The 7,469-nt window shown below is 44.0% G+C and overlaps 1 long non-coding RNA gene across 1 annotated transcript; it reads right to left on the bottom strand.

Moving 5' to 3' along the window:
• Positions 1 to 3,313: 3,313 nt before the first annotated feature.
• On the bottom strand, positions 3,314 to 7,080 carry LOC121065697. Its single transcript, XR_005817262.1, has 3 exons — positions 6,964 to 7,080; positions 3,721 to 3,777; positions 3,314 to 3,629 (listed from the first exon to the last, which is right to left on the bottom strand). It is a non-coding gene; the product is annotated as an uncharacterized LOC121065697 (long non-coding RNA).
• Positions 7,081 to 7,469: the final 389 nt, after the last annotated feature.

Here is a 7,469-nt window from a genome sequence, read left to right as displayed (position 1 = left end):
GAAAGAAAGAAAAAGGAAGAAAGAAAGAAAGAAAGAAAGAAAGAAAGAAAGAAAGAAAGAAAGAAAGAAAAACGAAGAAAGAAAGAAAGAAAGAAAGAAAGAAAGAAAGAAAGAAAGAAAGAAAGAAAGAGAAAGAAAGAAAGAGAAAGAAAGAAAGAAAAAGAAGGGAAGGAAGGAAGGAATAAAGAGAGAAAGAAAGAGAGAAAGCCCTTAGAGCAATTCCTTTTGTCTTGCATGACTGCCTTTCTGATTTCAGGACTTCAGTGATGACTAAAGACATGGCTGTTCTGACATGACCTCTCCCAGCGGAGGCATCTTCTTACCCATGTGTTTCGTTGGGAATCAATTCTTTTCTTCCTGTTTCTGAGGTTTGAGATTTTGGAGCATCTGCTTTCTTTCAAGCTCCCACAACCCTCTCAGGAACCTCTACAGGTAAAAGCAAGTGTTATCTCAAATGGGTACTGAGACTTTTATTACATGCTAATTTCACTTTGGTAATTTGTTATTTGCTGATCTGCCTGCCATTTCCCTGAGGCATTGTCAGCTCACGTAGAACCTCACTGTTGAAACTTGAATTTCTGAGCGTTTTGCTTCTTTCCTGAGAGAACTTCTCTGACTTCATCCTGGTAAAGTGGTGGTTTCAATCTGAAATTAATTTTCCATGTATCAGCTTTCGACAGGTCATTTCCACTTCTCATCATTTTATTTTCCCACTACTTCATTTGCTGTGTCACATCTAGTACCGATGACAGCCTTCTCCTTCTGAGTTGCTTTTCATCTCTTTCTTCTTCCAGAATTAGTTTTACTGGTGAATGTGTAGCGAAGTGCCTAATCCCCACAGTGTGGTTATGCTCCACGGTGACTGAGCGCCCACACTTACCGCCTCACATCATCCCATGTGGAGCCTGGTAAACCAGGGACTGACTGGGACTGGTCCAAGCCCCTTCCTCAGTCTCACTGACAGGTTCTTGCCTTTTCCCCCTTTTTCTCTTTGTCCACAATGAACCTCACACCTGCACAAAAATCAAGCACACGGCTTATTTGCCACGCAGCTGGACAATTTCTGTGTTGGTTCTCTCCAAAGGCACAGATAAAACAGACTGTGAAGGATGTAAACGTGGCGTTCATCATACGGATTCTTTACCAATAGCTGGAGAATCTAAGAAGCCTCATTTTGGGTGACAATACTTCGGTAAGAACAGCTGTTTTGTTGCACATTGAAATTTGCTAAAGCTAGTGAGCAAAGTTTAGAAATCCATTTGAAAGGCTGCAGGTTTCTGTGTAAGCTACATGTGTAAGGCGAAAACCTGCCCTCCGTTCTACCTCCTTTGTGCGGGTCCTCTCAAACTGCGAAGGAAAAAAAAGAATTTATTTCGGCTTGTGCGGGGTAATAGAGTGGCATAAAGCTGGTGCTGCCCACCAGCGTGCCCCACAGTCATGCTGGGGAGGTGGGTGCATGTGGTGGCGAGCCTTGGCTTGGACATCCTAACGGCCTGTGGCCAAGGCTGCTCTGAAACTTCCTGCACTCTGCTTCTAGGGGCGAACGGTGACGGGAAACCAGCCATGCCCTACTTTTTTGAGCGTGCTGACTTCACTTCAGCGGTGCTCACGGATGACTTGGTTTCTGGAAGGCATTCAGGCAGCCCAGATACGTCTGCTCTCCCATGTCTCCACCTGAGAGGCAGCACAGCACGGCTGGCGTGGAGCCAGACCCGCGCCACCCCACTCAGAGGGCCTGGCCCCGGGCGGCCCAGCGGGGTGTCCCCGGCCTGCAGCACTGTGGCTGGGGACACGTTCCTGCGTGCTGAGAGCCCTATGAAACCTAGGGGGAGGCGGCAAAGGGAATGGGGAATCCCAGGATGCCATTCCTTAAGCAGGCATATCCGCACCAATGTTCAGAGAGGCCTGAAGGATTTCTAGCTGCTGCCCGGAAATGGGGCCCAGGGTAGTCAGACCTGCCATCTGCTCCAACTTGCTAGAATGCTAAATATGAGCACTTGGAAACCACAAGGCTCTGTTTCTAACTCCACAGGCATCTGCTTCCCAAGCACAGATCAAAAACACCCGGGCTGTTGACTGTGCCTCCTGAGCGCGAACTGATTCTGCTTCTTCTTCATGCTTGGTTGTGCCTTCGTGCGCGCGGATGCCCACGTCCTCCCTCAGGACTGCACAAACATCTACCTATGCCTGGTTTGCTTTGCCTCCACCTCCTGATAGATGTTGCCCACGCTTCTTCCTCTCCATTTCCTTGCAGAATCCCAGACAGCCGATTTTGTTCCTCCTATCTTGTCCTTGTTGCCAGCACTGCTGAATTCTGCCTTCTCACGGCCTTGCAGGGCAGCCTGTGGATGCGGGCTGCACTGAGGACATCACAGACCTAGAGGCACACACAGGGGCATCTCTTCAGATGCTCCCTAAGAAAAGCACACACCACAACATGCCACGAGCATCTACCCTGGCATGCCCTGACAGCCAAGCAGTGAAGCTACGTGAGATGATCATTCTTCGCCAGGGGACTGGCAGGCTTCCCGAGCACTGTTTCCAGATTTTGTAACGTTTGGACGGCTTACTGAAGACAGTGATAGTCTGATTTCAAAAGCTGGCTGGATTCCCCAGGAAAACACTTTTAAAGTTAGCTCTTTTTTAACTGTGCTCTCACAATTCAATAGCTGCTGTACTGTTAACAGCTGGGCTTAGCACCTAGCTCCTGACTTAGTTTGAATAAGCAGGACGCTTACTGATCAGTCCGCTTTCAGCCTTCACATGCAAGCAAAATACAATAATGAACAGTACAAGGTATATATACAAAAGCTTTTGGGACTTTACCTTGATGACAACAATGACAGAATCCATTTGTATTAATATTTTCAATTTTTATCACCTCAACATAACATTTAAAGGAATATGTAGGTCAGAGCTGGTTCTCACTTGAAGCCAGGAGCAGCTTTTCCACTAGTTTTGATGAACATAAAGTTTGATGCATTATCACTGGCTTATCAGTATCTTCCAACTTGCATCCCGCACTGGTAAGGCTAATAATTTTATGGTGAATGTTATGATCTATAAAAGGAGATTTACATTCAACTTATCACCAGAATATGACATTTAAAAATGTTTCTAGCTGATTTACATACAGATAAAATCTCAAAAGTGTGAGCCTTCAGTATTTTAATGCAAAATATAAATAACAACTCTAAGGTAATATTTTCATATTTCAATCTTTAAGCCATTCTTGGCTTATTTTGGGGTCCATGTACCATTTAAAATATATATATATATTTGCAGAACAGCAAATCTTTGTTGTGAACAAGTTGAACCACTACTCCAACACCAGGCAGTCATCACTCATCAGTTCAGACTTCTTCAGTTGATTTTCAGTTTTATTTCACCGATATAAACAGCCTTGATGACATAACCAGTGGCATCCTAAATTTTCGACAGTTCTGCCATCCTTCCCAGAAAACAGGCAGTTCAGGAAACCCAACAATCTTACTCCAGTTTCTCATTTTTTGCCATCCCAGGCCAGCTGCTCAGCAGACCCCTGCAGTGCCAGGTCATCCCTGGGCACCCTGAGCCGGGCAAGATGCAGGGCAGCCTACTTATAGCACAGGACAAACTGCTAATCCCATCTGCCAACAAAGAGAGAAGAAAGCAAGCAAGAAATGCAGCCTGAGAAGGAAGCTCTTTGCGATGTTGCAGTTTTCACACCTATTTACGTACCATCTGCTGGTCAGGGCTGTGCCTCCAAGGACAGGTTGGCATTTCATTTGAGTGGGCCTGGAGAAGCAGAGTGTAGGAATAGTAACGCAGAGATGGACAACACAGGCATCATCTTTTTGCAGTGTGATGCAATGCAGACTTGTTATCTTACTGCATTTATTCATTCATTCTTTCAGTCAGTCATTGTAAGGGGAATTTTTCAGCCCTCTTTTCCTTCCTGTCTGCATTGTAAACCACAGCACAGTTCCGCAGCCATCTAACGAAAGCGATGCACATCTCACCATGGATACCCATTTAAATAGAGAAGTCACAGGACAGTTGCTGTTTGTGTGCCTGAATGGAAGTCTATTGTGTTATTTTTTTTTTGCTCCAGTGAAGCAGAACAAACCCTTCTTTTTCTTTGTTTGTAGGAGGTGAAAAAACATACTGGTACTGACTTTCAGATAAAAACTCTTAGTGGTGTTCAGTTTCTGCTCACTTTGAGAACATCTGGGAATGCAGAGGCAACCAGTCCATCTGTCCTGCTGCTACACGTGGGCAGCATACCTGGAAGGTTAAATGCCTTTCTCATTTCCTTTCTTTGACCTTATGCTGTAATCCCTTGTGGTCAAGGACTGTTTCTTTTCTCCATTTGCCTACATCTAGGACAAACAACAACCTTTGGGCACTACCCAAATACCATTTTTTTTAGTATATAAGAGAATGCATGGAAATGAATATGAGTATTTTTATATTTGAAGTATTGAATCAAAACTCAGACGATCTCAGCCTTGCCTTAGTGTGCCTGTGTGCACCTTTGCTTTCTACCCATATTTGTAATTTGTTTTGCCCCGGTATCCTTCTCAGTGAGTAGATGATCCTTGTATTTGTGTTGTATAAATACATAAACAAAAGTTACTTCTTGCTGCAATAAGTTCTCATATTCAGAAGGAAATACTTCCTAAGGAAAAAGGAAAACTAAGGAGAAGGAAAGGAAAATAGAAAAGATCTGGAGATGTATAATGCATTTTCTGTAACATCTGAGAACATGTATTCTCTGCACAGCCTTCTGCACAATGCGAGGGCAGTGGTTCTCCACGCTGGTTAGTCTAGCAGGTATTACACTATCATGAGCAGACTGTTCCTGGTCCAGAGCCAGCTCAGGTGTCTCTACACAGCATGAGCGAGCTTCATTCCTCTGTTTAGAGGGGGCACACTTAGAGCAGATCCGAAGCCTACTCAAACACGACTGACTCCTGATTTTAAAATGGAGGTTGAAGAACTTTTACACTATTAGCATTATTTTTTAAGTATTATCTTGAAGGACACTAAGATAAGTCTTAGGACACACCTTAAAGGACACTAAGATTCACCTTGCAGATGAAGACACCTGGCAGGTATCTACATGTGAGTTGGACGTCCAGGCTTTCACTGCAGTCAGTGGAATCCAGAGCTCTGCCCACCTCATCCTAAAGTAGACCTCTCAGGACACACACAGTTGGCTAAGTATGTCTAGTGCCAGCTTTGCCTGTGGTACCCAAGATGTTTATGGGGAATTGCCAAACATTAAACATGACCTTTCCCCTTTTGAAAGCGGCAGTCAGAAGCTATGGTGTGTTGTGGCACCACAATATATACGTGGGCATCACGAATTGCATTAGAGAAATGTACGTGGGCAGCTGAACACTAGTCAGCTGGATGGCTCTCCAGGTTTCACTAAGCAATGGAAGCTAGGCTCTACCTCACACACAAACATTGAATCCATGAGCTAAATGCCATCCTGAATGTCACATTAAGAAGAGGACTCTCTGACATTTTTTCCCTTTCCAAAGGGTGGGAAATTCTGGCTCTAAGTTCCAAATCAACTTCTCCCCAGAGCATTTTCACTCCCAGAGAACTTCATGGGGGTCTTTCAGCTCTTGAGTTTCCATAGCTCCACGGAATGCCCAGGCTGCATTTAGCCCATGTACCGACATGGTTTTGTATACTGTTAGAATTCATTTCACTATAACATAAGCTGCTGGAAAGAAACTGTGTTTACCCAGGATTCAGCACCTCTCAGGCTTTCTCATTATTTACATAGTGTTTATATTGCTCAGCGGTGCCAATCAGGGTAAGTATTCATTGCTGCAGGGTGTTTACTGCTCCATATCTGAATATAGCTTCTGCCCTGAAGAGCTTCCAATTTAATTAAAAAAACAAGATGCCAAGAGTTTAAAAGAAGAGAGAAAGCTGATGGGCAAAAGAGGTAACAGTACTAGTCACTAAGTCAGTCAAAATATTTTTTCCCCTGCTCTTTATTTTTTGTAATTATATGCTTTTCAATTAAAAAAACCAAAACAAAACAAAACAAAACACCAACTGCATCCTTCTTTCCATTTCTCCTTTCCCCCTTCCTGGTGATTTAATGTGATTTATATTTCTCTGTAGAAAGATTGCACTTTAAATAATATTTGTAGGTTTCCATTTAATCCTATTTAAGATTTTTTTTCATGTTCATAACTCCCATCCACTTACTGGTCCACTTCTGCCTCTCACAAGCACGGGCCTGGATTATCAGCAGGAACATACAAGCCCTTTCTCTCCCTGTGGTCTTTGAAGCAAGGCGGGTCACGTTCATCCATGTTCCCCTAGCTCCTCTCGGTTTATTTGCGTGCCTGTGACCCAGCCTCCTGCTGGCCTCTCAGCAAGACCTCCCCTGGACTTCCTGGGACCACCAGTCCTGTTGTGCCATCCTGGGCCATCAGCCACCATTGTCCCACCCGCTCCACACCACTGAATTCCCTCTATCTGCCAGGCACACTGCCTCCCTACAGACAGGATCACTTTCACAGTTAATTTAAAAAGACAGCTCGTGTTCTCTCTGTGGGATGCCCCTCACATATTACTCAATTTGGTGAAAAATCTGAAACATCTGGCTACAAATACTATCCACAGCAGACTTAAAAACATGCTACTACTGTGCCGACACATCAGAAAAGAGGTGCTGGAAATGCAAAAGGTAATATCACAGTTCAAGGCTGTACCAAACTTTTTACAAAATCACTGAGTATTGAAAATGAGGGTTTAAGTGTACACGACATGTATTTGCACGGTTCACATCCTATTCCAATTTCATAGCTGTACTAGCAGAGCTCTGCTCTTTGTCCAAACACAGGAGAGGCACAGAGGGTTAGAGTGAAACAATGAGCAGGGAGCTGGTTGTGAAGAAAGTGTCTCTTATATGCACAAGTCTTAAGTCATTTCTGTCTCGCCTGGACTCACCTCTTTCACTATGAGGCATTGGCTTTTGCCACGGAGCCTGTTGTTAAGTCAGGATATTTGCACAGAATCTGACAGAGAAGCTCCCGGCCCCACAGACCTAACTCGGGACTGAAACAGCATACTGAGGAGAGAAAAAAAAAAAAAGACAGTATAAACATGTTGTTGTTATTTTTCACTACTGGGTAGTTCTCATGTTGATTTTACTATTGCTCTATAGCAATAGCAAAAGGATGAATAATAGTAAGTTTGCATCCAAAGTCAGCGTTAGTTGACCATGTTCAAAACAACAATCATGGCTGAGTGCCACCACGTGAGGAAAAGCTACCTTATTTCCCTGGCGCACGGAGATTTCCATGTTGGATTTAGCTTAGGAAATGGCCAGCTGGGGCTTGCTATTCATGCATCCTGTAGCATAAACTGGTTTTGCTTTTGCTTTTAAATCAGATTTCTATCTCCTTCCTTCTACTGAAGCAGAAGTTAGAATTAAGATTGCACAAAAACTCTGC

Source organism: Cygnus olor, chromosome 2 (genome assembly GCF_009769625.2).
Source record: "Cygnus olor isolate bCygOlo1 chromosome 2, bCygOlo1.pri.v2, whole genome shotgun sequence".
Taxonomy (NCBI): domain Eukaryota; kingdom Metazoa; phylum Chordata; class Aves; order Anseriformes; family Anatidae; genus Cygnus; species Cygnus olor.
Note: the sequence above shows the minus strand (reverse complement) of the source record. Positions and strands in the feature narration are given on the sequence as shown.